Source organism: Hibiscus syriacus, unplaced genomic scaffold (assembly GCF_006381635.1).
Source record: "Hibiscus syriacus cultivar Baekdansim isolate YM2019G1 unplaced genomic scaffold, ASM638163v2 tig00011761_pilon, whole genome shotgun sequence".
NCBI lineage: Eukaryota > Viridiplantae > Streptophyta > Magnoliopsida > Malvales > Malvaceae > Hibiscus > Hibiscus syriacus.
Genome location: NW_024062256.1, coordinates 259882 through 273143, shown reverse-complemented (window position 1 = coordinate 273143; position 13262 = coordinate 259882).

The following is a 13262-nucleotide window of genomic DNA, read 5'->3' as shown; positions in this document are numbered from 1 at the left end:
AACGATATAACAGGTAAAAATATGATAAAACCGATATCAAAATGATAAAACCGGTAAAATGATACCGGATATATTAAAAGTTTCGATACTTTCGTAAGTACGTGTAATAAATTATCGATACTTTCAAAGAAATACGTAATTATCCTTTCGAAAGTATCGACACCTGACATAAAAGTATCGACACTTTTGTATTTGTATCGATTAAATATAAATAACATATCCGATGAAAATATAAAGGTCATAGCTAAATATCCTCTGAAAATAGATAGAACGGACGAGTTTTTGAAATCGAAGCGTAATTGTTGCTGCATTTTAGAAGGCGTTTCTAAAGAGAAGTTTGTTTGTTTGTTGCTGCAGTCGAATCGAAAAGTATGTTGTTGAAACTCTAATTTTTTATTATTACAATAATCGCGATAGGGTTTTTATGTGTTGTTTGGGGTTTTGGAGTAAAGAAGCATTTGGGACCGATTGCAGGTAGAAAGTGATATTCAAGGAAAAATATAAATGTCGATACTTTCATTAAATATTATAGGTAAAAAATGATATTATAGGTTGTATAAATGTGCCGACACATTTTGTAGTGGCCATTCAAATTCTTTTGAAGAAAACCGTTTTACCACAAGAGTAGTTATCTATATTTGTATATTGAATAAAGTGTATGTAACAAAATAATTTGATTTGCGTAAACTGATATATAAAGGCCAGGAAAAATGGAGTCAATGGTTGGAAAATTGTTGGTGGCGCATATGACTTTTAAATTGAGGCCGAGACTCGAAAGTAACCAAAGGGTGGATATATGTACTTCTAGTAAGTATCAATGTCTTTTTGTTATTATTGTTGAAATGGTAATTGGATTAAAGTATCTATAAACTTTAAATTGATTACAAATTTTAAATGTTGACAGTATGGCCGAATGCAAAAGGATGAAGGAAGATGACACACAGAGCGGTTTAGTATGTAAAATGAAATTGACATTGAGTATTATTTAGTGTTAATGTATTGATTAAGAAACATTTATGTTTAATATTAGGTGACAAAAGATGTGAGGTTCAAATGGAATTCGATGAGTGATGCTGAAAAGGAACCTTACATCACACAGTCAAGGAATGATAGTAAAGAATACAAAGAACGGAGGAAAGCACATGAAAATAAGGTATTCATTAAACTTGTAAATACGTTGATACAAAATATATAAGAACTATAACATTATATATTGTTAAAAAATGTAGGAAGTGTCGACAAGATGCAGCATTAAAAGGGTGAATTCATTAATTAAACACCTTAAGGAGAAGGGTCAGTTGAATGTGCTGGGAGAAATAGGTTTTGGATCGTTGGTAGGAGTAAGGGATCGACCTATTCGGAGGGAATTGTGTCGATCCTTGATGGCGTAATTTGATGTCAGACAATGTATTACTAAGTATGGTGATTTTTCATTTCCTCTCGGGATCCCATGTGCTGCAGCCGTATTGGGGGTAGAAAATGAAGGCAAAAGTGTTGTAGAAGTCTGTAAGAGTAAGGACTGGAAAGCACTTGCCTCCAAAATATGGTTTGAAGCAGAAGGTGACATATGCTGAAATTGAAGAGGAAATAAAAAGTGGATCTTACGGGGGGATGAGCTGAAGGCCAGAGTTCTATTATACCTTGTTGGTACTTTTCTTTGTCCAACGGGTGATACGTCAACGAACAAGGAATATATGAAGCTCATTTGCGATGAAGGCTTGAAGGGTGAATTCAATTGGGCTGAATATATCCATTCGAGATTGATTGAATCAATAATCACCTTTAAAAAGGGCAGCCAGAGATACCTCAAAGGGTGCATAGCAATCTTAGAGGTAAATGAGTTGAATAACTTTTTTGTGTTTTTATATAAAATGATAGTATAGTTATTATATAAAAATATAAATTTTATTATAAATGCAGGTTGCACTGTTCGATTTTTGGTCGGGCTGTGAGGCAGTGCCGGCTTATGAAAGAACCGGAGTGGCACGCATTCGTGCATGGGGGAAGGAAGAGGTGGTTAGAGTGATGGTGAAGTTGAAGTTGGATAGAGCGAAGAAGCAAGAAAGGGTAATAAATGTAATTAAATAATATTAAGAATATAATCAATGTCTTAATATTGTAATTTAATTTTGAAGGTTATTGGCAATGATGTAGAGGAGGTAGTGGAGGTAGAGGAGAAGAAAGGAGAGATGGTTGTATTGGGGGATGACGGTGAGGGGGACGACGGTGAGGGAAAACAGAGTAACTTCGACATTTTGATGTCTGAATTGGCTGATATAAAAAAATCCAATTTTATATCATGCAAAGACAATCAAGAGTCGAAGAGAAACTTGATAGAGTCGAAGATACACTTGAGAGGCATAAGGGGGTAGTGGAAGGAAAAATAGATGGACTGGTGAAAGAAGTAGAGGTGTTGATGGGTGAAGTGGTGAAAAAAAGTTGAGGTGTTAAGGGGTGATCTTAAGATGGTGACGGGTGAAAAATTTGAGGGAGTGGTGAAGGAGGTTATGGAATTGAGGAGTGAACTTACGGGGGTGAAGGGGGTGGTTGATAAATACTTGGATGAAGGAGATCAATTGAAGGGTGAAATAAAAGAGATGAAGAGCTATGTAGAGAAAAATAGATGAACTGAAAAAATATGAAGAAGAAAAGAGGGAGGAGGAAGAAGAAGAGATGGAAGAAAAGAGGGAGGAGAAAGAAGAAGAGATGAAAGAAATGAGGAGGAAGAAAGTCGATGTCATTTATACACCGGAGAGTGTTATGGCAGCAGATTTGGATTCGGAATGTCCTGCACCCCAGAAGAAGAAGCAGAAGGTAAGTTGAATAAAATAAAACTTAATTTGATCTTTATTATGTTGTTGTGACAAAAATTTGTATACAAAATTGTAGGTTGAAAAAGCAGATATTCCAAGCGGAATTGATGACATCGAAGCTGCAATTTGTGATTATTTATGGAATAGTGAGTTAGAATCGGGGTAAGTGAAATATATTGCTTTGTGAGTGATATTTAAATATTTCAGGACAACATATTAATCCTAATGATTCATACAGATATTCTGTAATCTCAATGGGAAATCATTTCGCTACTGTATACGACGTTGCAACGTTGAAGCCTACGGAATGGGTTGGCGGTGTGGTAAGTAGAAAGTATAAAATGTTAAAACTTATTGAATATGTTCTGATTGTGTAATTAATTTTGTTAGGTTATTGATTTGCTCGCCTGGACAGTATGCTACGATTCTCAAAAGTCACTCCGGAGGATTGGCTACCTTCCATACCACTTAGCGGTGAGTTAAATTAATAAATGGAGATAAGTAGTGTTATAGACGGTAAATTAATAATGTTTGTTGCGTAATTGCAGTATCAGGCGTTGGATGCCAACAGGAAAGAAAGTGTTAAGAGTATTGCTACCTTCTGGGTCCCATATTGGATAACTATGTGAAATTCACTGATTGTGAGAAGGTAAGACACCATACCAATTGTAAATGTTGTTTTCGGATATAGAATGTTGAATTTTGTCAAATTGGGTGTGAAATTTGTTGCAGATCATGATCACAATAAACTACCATAATTCACATTGGTATCTATTGGTGTTGGATATGGTAGATCGTGTTGCAACAATATATGATAGTATGTTTACATCTGAAGCAGCTAAACAGAGAGTGAAGGATGCTAAGAGATTGGTATGTATGTATGTATGAAAGGACATTATGTAAATTATAATGCATAACTTTTTTGGATCATAACTTCTTCTTTTTTTAATGCAGATTAAAATATTAGATTTTTATAATAAGAAACGCATTTGGGTTGAATACTATGGATCTCTAGGAAAGTTTCCCTTGAAAAATTTCAAATTTGTGGAGCATAAGAAGAATAAGAAATTGAATGGGTATGAGATGTTATCATAAATAGAAAGCTTAATTTATGCAGGATTCATCATAATTGACATGTGTGATTTTCAAATTTTGTAACAGACATGATTGCGGCATGTATGTGATGATGTGGATGGAATCGATCTGTTCTACAGGGGCAACTGGTGATTTTGTAAGTGGAAAGAAAAAATTCGTTTGTGGTAAAATTGTTAAATGTCGTAGATTGAATGTTGTAGTTTACAATACTTAACGTTCTGACAATTTGAATATAGGTTGTTGGAGAGTGGGATCGATCACGAATATTAAACGATCTCGTAAGCCACAATCAAAATCAACGAAGACAGGAGATAACAAAAGCTGCCATGAGACATAAGAATAACAAAAGGATGCAATGATGTAAATGTAGGGTTAATTTTGTATTAGATTTATAATTTTGCATACGATTTATAATTTTGTATGTGAATGTAATTATGAATGAGATGAGAAAAGTTAGCAGTAGGTTGTTGTACATGACATGTTTCTTATACACATTAAGAGTCATGTTGATACTTACTATATATGGAGATTGTTGTCTGTATTATACCAAATGTCATCATAATTGTCATCATGTGTGAGACTGAATGACCATTCCATATTAAGGGTATGTACAATAACTATAAAATTAACTTTAAAGCAAAAGGTAAATTTACAATATGGCAAACAGGGTGCAACCATAAAGTGTCGATCCATAAATAAAAGGTGTCGATCCCAGAAACATCGAAACCCATAAGTATAATGTAATAGGTAAATTTTCAATCTAACCGGTATAAGTATACCAGATTTATGAGAGAATAGGTGTAATATATGTATCGACACTTTTTAATTTTGTGTCGATATTATTGGTCCAGAATGAATGGAAAACAGGGTGCAACCATAAAGTGTCGATCCATATATAAAAGGTGTCGATCCCAGAAACATCGAAACCCATAAGTATAATGTAATAGGTAATTTTTCAATCTAACCGGTATCGACACTTTTTAATTTTGTGTCGATACTATTTTTAAATATCGAGTGTTTTTCCCCCGTTCATTATATTATATATAGTATACAAACTCTAAATCGACAAACCCTAAACTTTTACTAAAGGCAAGCAGGCAGAAGAGAACTCTTCCTATCCGAAGAATACTAGCGTTATCATAACAGCGACGATCAGATATTCAGGTAAATGTATCGATATTTTATGGGTTTGATTGATTTCTATATGGGAGTTTTTTTCCTGAATGTTTGTGTTCCAATTGTAATAGCATCCAACCAAAATGGCTCCAAAACGTCAGCTTCAGAAGCACGGTCTTTCTCAAAGCTCTTCTCAACCCAGTTCTTCTCAACCACAACCTCCTTCTGAAACAAACGATTCTTCTGAGGAAATCAGGTCCTTCGAAACTCTAAACTTTAGATCCTATATAGAGAAACAAAGATGGCAGACGAGTTTTAAAGTAAGGAAGATTCGTCCCGAACGTGTCATTGACCTGGGTTTCTTGTTTGATGATAAATATGCATTTAGTTTTAAATCCACATTTAAATCTTGGGGTTGGCTTGAATTCCTTGGTGTAGAACCAAAATATTACCCCAACCTAGTTAGAGTCTTCTACAACAATGCTTCCTTACAGCACGAGCCTAATAAGACTAATATAATAGGAATTAATACACATGTCATGGGGAAGGATATATATATATATCTCCGGAAACTATTGCGGAGGGTTTAGGTGTAGCGAATAAAGGGGATTCAGATGAAAATGATGTAGATTGGTCTATAATTAAACGGGTTGCTAGAAATAGCCCAATTCACCTAGATGTAGAGTCGAGAGTGTTTCACAAAATGCTCACATGGTATATCCGGCCTAGTGGGGGAAAACATTCAACGCTTCGAGACAGCGATTATTGGTGGATAGCAAAGTATAAATCCAAATCCAAAACGGCTCCAAACATTGCTAAACTCATATTTAATATGATTGTATATATGGTCACAAAGGGAGCAACAATTTCAACTTCACTACCATATGGATGTGTCATCACCCATCTGTTGAAGAAGAAAGAAGTTGATTTTTCGCATGACGCCCTTGTTCGATTAACCCGCAAGATTGACATGTTATTTATTTAAAAAGCATGATATGATTTTGTTGAAAAACTCGGTTGGAAGCGTGTCAAGGAGGTCGAATTAGATCAAGAGAGGGAGGAAATGGATCCCATTGGCCATGAAGAAGAGCAACCAATTGGAGACGCAATGATGGATGAAGCTCCAGAAGCTCCAGTTGCAGAGGATGTCACAATTAAGACCGTGATGGAATACATGGTCAATTTTTGGGAGCATATTGATTCCCTTGTGAGTGGAATGCGAGCCGATATTTCATCATTGCGCGATTAAGTCTCCATGTTGCGTGACGAATTACGTCAACGATATCAAACGAGTTAGGTAATTCAACCCTAATTCATTATTTATGTTTCTAAGCATTTACACGTTCTGAACTGTATTGTATTTTCTTTTAACAGGTGTGGACAACCAAGCGGTCAATGAAGATGAAGCTGACGATGAAGATGACGATGATGATGATGATCCAAATAATTATATCGTGTCTGCAACGCCGCCTTCAAGAAACTTTTAATTTTTGATCTCAATGGTATCCTTGCCTACATCCCAAGACTTCATGCAGGTTGTAATTCTATTCTTTTGTATCCATTATTTTAACATATAAGCGTATAACTTTAATCTCATTTTCTTCATGTTGTAGATGTTGTCCTCAGAACATGATTATTTGAATTTATGCAATTTTGTGTCGACAATTTTGTTGTTGCCATTTGGTCTTCAAAGATGAGGTTAGAACATGTTTGGATCAATTGAATTACTGTAGTCAAAATCGTTAATATACATTTGAATGTTAACATTCAAACTTGATTACAATCTCAGGCATAACGTCGACCGTGTACTTGAGAAACTACCTTTATTTTCTGAGCATTTTCTATTTGTTTGGGTAAGATGAATGTCATTACAGTTTACTGACTTTTCGTTGTCTATGATTCCTACATATTTATGTTCGACTGTTTGTGAACAGGATCAAGCAAAATGCAAAACATACGACAATGTTACTTACTGTAAAGATCTCAATGATGTTTGGAACGCGTGTCCTGATTTTAACGAGCTAAATACACTTTTGGTCGATGATTCAGCGAAAAAAATGATTTATAATCCGGTAAGTTTCATTTATGCAATATGTTTTTCCAGTTGAACAGGTGTTCAGACATTGATTATTTTAACAACTTATGTGTTTATATAGAAATACAATTACATATGTCCACATACCTTTCACGCTGCTTCCCATTCTAACGACAATGCTCTAGGTATGACATTCAATTTATTCATGCTTATGCGAATTTAGTTAATTGTTAGTAAAATTGCACCTCGTTAGTTTGATAATTGAAATTATTTATGTATGTCCTCAGAAAAAGGCGGAAACATATGAGAGTATTTGGAAAATTTGTTGAAGGCCCCTAATATTCCGGACTTCGTTAGAAATAACCCTTTTTCATCGGATTAATTTCGTTTGTCGGTACATTATTTGAACATTGTTGTGTATGTATCTTTTGGTTTGATTATATTGTATGTATATTTTCATTAATTATTCCATATTTACTTCTCTGTATACATATACATTTGAGGATTGTTGAAATATAAATACTAGTTATTAATGTATTTTACAGCTGCTTGCAAATGTATCCAAACTTAAAGTCTCCCATAAAGTGTCGATCAATATATAAAAAGCAACAACCCAAAAACATCAAAACCGATAATTATATTGTAATGGGTAAATTTTCATTATACCCAAAAAAATATCAGCATAAAGTGTTGATACCTTTTCAAAAAGTGTCGATTGAAAAAACACCGGAACCCATAATTATAATGTAATAGGTAATTTTGTAATATAACCGGTATAGATATACCAGTTTTATGAGAGAATAGGTATACAACCTATATCGACACTTTTTAATATTGTGTCGCTACTTTATGTCCAGAATGGATGAAAAAAGTGTCGATACCTTTTCAAAAAGTATCGATTGAAAAAACATCAGAACCCACAATTATAATGTAATAGGTAATTTTTTAATATAACCGATATAAATATACCGGTTTTATGAGAGAATAGGTCTACAACCTATATCGACACTTTTTAATATTGTGTCCATACTTTTAAGTAACGCGGTTTTTCTTCCTTCATTCAATATTTATATGTACATCTTATACACAATAGGAGAGGAGTCATGTTGATACTTACGATATATGGAGATCGTTGTCATTCCATTCCGTCTTCGAAAAAATCAGTTGATGTAGGCTGTGTGCTTGTACTCAAACTGAGCTTGACTTGAGGACATGTTAGTTTGTTATGTCCCTCACCGTTGCAGTACCCACATCGCTTAATTTTCTTCTCGACCTTGTTCTTCGGCACTTCTTTTCGCTTGCATTGTTTTCGTTGAGGGTCACGAACATTGTTTACTACAATGCTCTGGTTGACTGAATCATTCAAACCAAACGAGTTTTCTAATTCTTCTATTAGTTTTTTCATCTCATCTCTTGCAGTTTTGAAAGACTCGTCTGTCTTTGATGCAATGTAGCATAACCTACTTGACGTTGAACGTAGAGCAGTGAACCTTGCCATCTGCATCACTTCTGGAGACACATTCATGTCAACATAACTGGGTGCAGAAGCCTTCTCATCATTAGTCCACCTACATTGAATCAAAGTCCCGGGCAAATATGTGTAATCCAAGTGCTTCAAAATGTGAAGTTGATGGCAACACGGAAGTCCAGCGGTCTCGAATTTTTTGTAGGAGAAAATTAGAGTTTTCGTACGAGAATCAAAACTAATTTCAAATTTCCTATTTTTTTCTACGTACTTTGACAAAATATAATGTTGACATTCATCTGATAAGGACTTAATCTTTGCCTCAATCCGGTACAATGTCTCCCGTATAAGTTCATCTTGGAACACACGAAAAGATTCGCGGGTAAAAATCGTAGCGGCATGGCTTTCAAGGTCGACCAGTTTTGTGATCTGGAAGGGCTTCGTATGGGAACTTAAGTAATCTGCTTTCAATTCGATCATACACATTCTACTAATTCCATCTTCAATTGCACGAACAACATCTAAATATGTCTTCTTGTGTTTCAGTGCAATCGCTAGTGAAGCATTCATAGACTCGCACCTTTGTGTTGAGCGAATATTGACAAATAAATGACCGGATAGGTATGCTTGTGCCCATAAGTGTCGTGTATTTCCTTTCTCAATCACCCATGGATGCTTTTGGACGTTGAATTCTGAAACAACCGAACGCCATTAAATATCAAATTCCTCGGTTGTCCACCAGGAAGCCATGCATTTTGAGAATGCTGCTATAAACTTTGGGTCACCAATGTTAGCTTGTGCATTGCGAGAAAGATGCCAATAACATAATATGTGCTTAGCATAAGGGATAACAGATCTGATATCCCTCTGCATTGCCCTATCCCCATCGGTGACAACTGAAATAGGTGATTTATTCATCATGGCTTCTAAAAAATTCTGTAGCACCCACTCGAAAGATTGAGACGTCTCGTCAGCGATTATAGTAGTGGCAAACACAATTGTGTTATGGTGATGATTGACACCGACAATAGGCATAATTGGTCGACCATACAAATTATCTTTGTACGTTGTGTCAAACGCAATTACATCACCGAAGCATGTGTAATCCGATCTCGATGTAGAATCTGACCAAATAAGATTATACAATGCCCCCGATTCGTCTACCGAGTATGTCATAAAAAACTCGGGATTATCATGTTTCTTATAATCAAAGTAGGCAATAAGCGCATTCACATCCCTATCGACGATTTCCTTTGCTTTACCTCTTTGAAGTGCATTGTAGAGGTCTTTATGTGTAAATCCAACATTATGATAGCCCCCTGCTTGCTGCGTTAAATAGTTCATTACTTGTGATGTGCCAACACTGACCTCTTTCAATGTTGTTGCCTCATCGATATCAGCCTTACTTACAGCTCTATTAGAATGCATAAATGGTGTCATAGCAGGTGTACACAATGCATGATTATGTTTCTGATCAGACTTACTTATAACCCACTGATCGTTTGTATTTGTTGTTGTAACTAAGACTCTAGCCTTACATCATGTTCTTGTGACTGGTGTATAAGCACGTTGATGATCAACAGTATTGACTTTTGATCCTCGAAACCCTTCTTTGGAACAACAAAATTCTTGTGTCTTCACATTCCCTTCCACGTCAAGTCGTGTTGTTCCCTTACGTGCACTAAACCCATGTTCCCGTACGAATCCCTTGTAAAAGTACCAAGCTTGATCACGTGAATAGAAGAGCTGACCAACCAATCTGTCAGATTCATCAACATTATGTACTTCATGGCATTCCTCGGTTGGCTTAACATTGTCTACATCAGTATGATCCATGGCAAAAATTTTGTTGTGCAAGTTCAGTGGTCCCGGAGTTGATGGAGATGTAAGCAAAGGTTCATTTTGAACATGTTTCAGTCGTGCTGCTTTCAATAGGATGTGATATTGGTAATGGTAGTTAAAGGGTGGGTACAACATTAAATTCGCAGTACATATTTAGGTATGTACAATAACTACCTAAATATGTGTCAATACATTTTCTACCTAAACATATTGTTAAATTTAAATTCTAAATAATATTTTATAAAATATCAAAACAATCAAATAATTTTTTGTTTAAATGAAATTATTAAATTAATATTTTTGGTGAAAAACATGAAACACTATTAAAAAAAATTGAAACATAAATTACATAACTTTAAAAAAAGTATGGATCCTTTTTATAAAAAATATGGACACTTTCAACATATCAGGTAAATTTTACATTTTTTAAAAGAGAAGAAGTTATATCGTCAATAAAGTGTCGATACTTTATAAAAATGTATCGATCCATAATAATATAACAGGTAAAAATATGACAAAATCGGTCTCGAAATGACAAAACAGGTAAAGCGCTACCGGTTATGTTGAAAGTGTCGATAATTTATTATAAGTATCGACTTTTGGAATTAATAAGAGAAGAAGTTATAGCGCCAATAACGTGTCGATACTTTATAAAAATGTATCGATCCATAACAATATAACATGTAAAAATATGACAAAACCGGTCTCGAAATGACAAAACAGGTAAAGCGCTACCGGTTATGTTGAAAGTGTCGATAATTTATTATAAGTATCGACACTTTTGGAATTTAAAAGAGAAGAAGTTATAGCGCCAATAAAGTGTCGATACTTTATAAAAATTTATCGATCCATAACAATATAACAGGTAAAAATATGACAAAACCGGTCTCGAAATGACAAAACAGGTAAAGCGCTACCGGATATGTTGAAAGTGTCGATAATTTATTATAAGTATCGACACTTTTGGAATTAATAAGAGAAGAAGTTATAGCGCCAATAAAGTGTCGATACTTTATAAAAATGTATCGATCCATAATAATATAACATGTAAAAATATGATAAAACCGATCTATTAATGACAAAAGGTGAACGCATATAGTGTCGATACATTTATAAAAAGTATCGATCCAAAAAATATCGAAACCGATAATTATAATGTAATAGGTAAATTTGTAATGTTACCGGTATAAATATACCGATTTACTTATAAAATAGGTCAATATAAGCGCTACCTATTACATTATATAAGCGCTACCTAATATGTTATTGTACTTGATAATATTTCCGGTTAAAAACCTATTTTATTATATAAGCTCTATCTATTACATTATATAAGCGTTACCTAATATGTTATTGTACTTGATAATATTTCCGGTTAAATAATATAACATAACCGATCTAAATTTTAACCGGTCACTTATTTAACCGATCACGCCGTATATTAACCATTTTTTAAGCGCCGCACAACAGAAGTACCCCTAAATTAGACTAATCAGTGAAATTTAAGAAGGAAATATACCTTGCAATTATAATTCAAAGTGTCCCTTTAGTCGTCGCAATGAAATTGGTGTTCGCAGCTACAACTAGGTGTATAGATATTAGTAAGTTAGTATTGTTTAAAGAGTCAAATTATCTCTTACATTTAGTAAGTTCGATTTAGTTTGAATTAAATTTGGATAATCTAAATTTTATTGTATATATTTGGAATTTGGAATCATCATTTAAATTTAACTATATATTATATAATAAATAATATCTTTTTTATTAATCTAGGGTGATTACAAATAGTAATATATGTTTTAAAATTTTTTAACTATTTGAAAATGAACACTCAAATACTCTAATCTCTAGAAATAACGACTATCTCTTTAACAACTAAAATGATTTGGTTCATACATATAATTAATAATATTATTTTAAAATTATAACATATGATTAATCAATTTAGTCCAAATCCAAACTTGTTTTAATCCGTTCATAATCATTTTAAAAATTATTTAAAAAGTTACATGGTTTTTACACACACAAAAATACTCTTTTTAGTTTAACATTTAGTAGTTATATATTTGTTTTATTAAAAATTTAAACATGGATCCGATTCGGTGTAGTGAGTTCATGGTTCCTCATGAGCCACGTTGGGATGTTGCGAAAGTAACAGCAGTATTTCATCCTGTGGATGCAACCGAGATTCTCAATTGCCCTATTGAACCTATAGTCGGCGATGTTTGTTTTGTTGTGGTCACTCTTCCGAGGTTTACTCAGTCCGTATGCGACAACACCGACCAACTGTTACACCGAGATTCTCTATACCTGTGCTTACATTGGATGAGTTCCGACTGCTCTCGGTATTGCTCTACCATGTGCATGTGTGGACACGAAGAAACTTGGTCATCCATGAAAATCGGATGACGCCTGGGTGGCAGGTGATTGCTTCAAGCAGAGCCCTTCTTGCTTCGTTTGATTCGGCCAAGGTGTTTACTGGCTCACATCGCTTGGATTCTGAGGCTCATATGGACAAGTGGTGCAAGCCACCGGTTTCAGCTGTCAAGATCAATGTTGATGCAGCTTGTCTGCGTGCATCGGGTAAATCGGCCATTGGAGTGCTAGCTCGTGATCATCAATGACGGTGGCCTGTCATGCTACCCCTTTCTCTGGACCGTGTGATGTTGCAGTGGTGGAAGCGGAAGCGATAACTATGGGAATAAAGATGGCGATAGAATTGCAGTGTTCATCGACGATAATCGAGAGTGATGCGGTGAATGTTGTTGGACAGCTCACTTTGACGCAGCTTGATATGTCGGTTGTTGGTTTCCATCTGATTGAAGCTCGGAGATTACTTCACAACAATCGGCACGTTCGTCTGCAAGGCATTCGTCGTACGGCTAACATGGCTGCT